At 36.6% G+C, this 1,749-nt stretch overlaps 1 pseudogene; it reads right to left on the reverse strand.

Annotated features, from left to right (window-relative positions):
- Positions 1-872: 872 nt before the first annotated feature.
- LOC121835192 lies at positions 873-1,391 on the reverse strand (annotated as a pseudogene).
- Between the last annotated feature and the right edge of the window lie 358 nt (positions 1,392-1,749).

Consider the following 1,749-nt stretch of genomic DNA (forward strand, 5'->3'; position numbering starts at 1 on the left):
ACGTCAAAGCTAGAACTATTTTTAAGCTGAAGAAACACGCTTATAATTTCTGGTTCGACGACGGGATCTAAAAACATCGAATCACTGTTTCGTTTATCATTTAAAACCAAAGGAGTTTCGGTTTCAGTAGTACCCAGAATATTTACAAACTGTTCGTTAAAAGCATTTGCCAGTGAACACCCAGCAAGGTCAGTACCACTGCACAGAATTTTTTCAATTGAACTGAAGGGGCGATTACGATAAAGAAGATAATTTAGTTGCTTCCTTATGATGTCAGTGCGTCCTTGTGCGGCCTTGAACAAATCAAAATGATAACGCGTTCTGGCGCGCTTTAGTTCTTTTGTCAGGTTGTTGCGATAGTTTTTAAATACTTTAAGGTCCTTCTGGTCCTTGGATTTTATGAATTTACCATATAAATCGTTTTTTATCTTAATTTTACTGAGTAAATCTCTCGTTATCCAAGGCTCTTTATGCGCTTGTTTGTTTTAATAGGAGTGAAAGGAAAATATATCTTATACAGTCCAAGAAATAACTCTATAAAAGTGTTATAAGCCCCGTCAGCACTATCCTCACACAGCACACGGCTCCAATTTGTATTTAAAACAGCGGTCTGAAAAGCGTTGAGTCGATCTAAAGTTATTTTTTGTACTAATGTCCGCTCTGTCCTACAAGTTTTCTTGGGAAACTTTTGAGAGAAATGAATATTGGGAGGTGGTCAATCAGATCGCAAACAATGACGCTGCAGCTTTTATATAATCGACTGAGCTGTTTGAAATAAACAAATCAATTAATGTTTCAGATTGGAGAGTAACACGTGTAGGTCTATTAATAACATTTGCCCAACCATATGTCCTGATTAGCGAATCTAAACGTTTTTTAGTTACGGTTCCCGCGCTCATATCAATATTAAAGTCCCCACCACAAATTACATTACATTGTTCTTCATGAACAAAAACCAAAAAAGACTCGAAAAATTTTAAAAACAATTCAATGTTGCCGTTTGGTGGTCGGTACACCACAGCAAAGATATTCTGGTTATTGCGTATACACATCATTTCGTAATCTTGAGTGATGCAACTTTAATCACCTATTACTTCACCAGAAACACTTTTTGTCAAAATGGCTAAGCCACCACCACGTTTCTCTTTACGATTTATGTAAAAAGAGTGGTATGTAGGGAGTTGTAGTACGTCAGTCTCTTCAGTGTACCAGGTTTCTGTAAGCATGATGACATCGAAAGAAAAACCAAATTGATCGAAAAGTAGCTCAAGATATACAGCTTTGCTTTTCGCAGACCGAACATTTAAATGGAAACAGGTCATGTGTGAAATATAATCGGCACCAAGATAGGTTATGAAGTCTTGCGGAAGAACGAACCCGTCAATTGCCATAAAAAACAAAAATAACAGAAGATATTATCATTGACCGCCCTAAGATAGAAATTGGCGTATAAGATCCTGCAAAAATGCCCGTCTTTATTATCGTGAAAGTGACTTTTGAAGATAACGCCGTCGCAATAATCGTACCCAGATTGATTCTCTGCCACGCGGCAAGTAAACTTTCGGGTTTCATTTTGCAAGAACTAATAAAACAAAGATGCTTAGCGCTGGTAGTTCCTATTTAATTATTTTATTAAATTAATTATTAAAAATTTAATTATTTAACTATTATACCGCCCAAAAAACTACAATTCGACGTTCAGTCCACTGACGTCAAACGGACTATACCAAATTTCACGAGCGCCTTGAA

This window comes from Ixodes scapularis, unplaced genomic scaffold, assembly GCF_016920785.2.
Source record: "Ixodes scapularis isolate PalLabHiFi unplaced genomic scaffold, ASM1692078v2 PGA_scaffold12__126_contigs__length_90152505, whole genome shotgun sequence".
NCBI lineage: Eukaryota > Metazoa > Arthropoda > Arachnida > Ixodida > Ixodidae > Ixodes > Ixodes scapularis.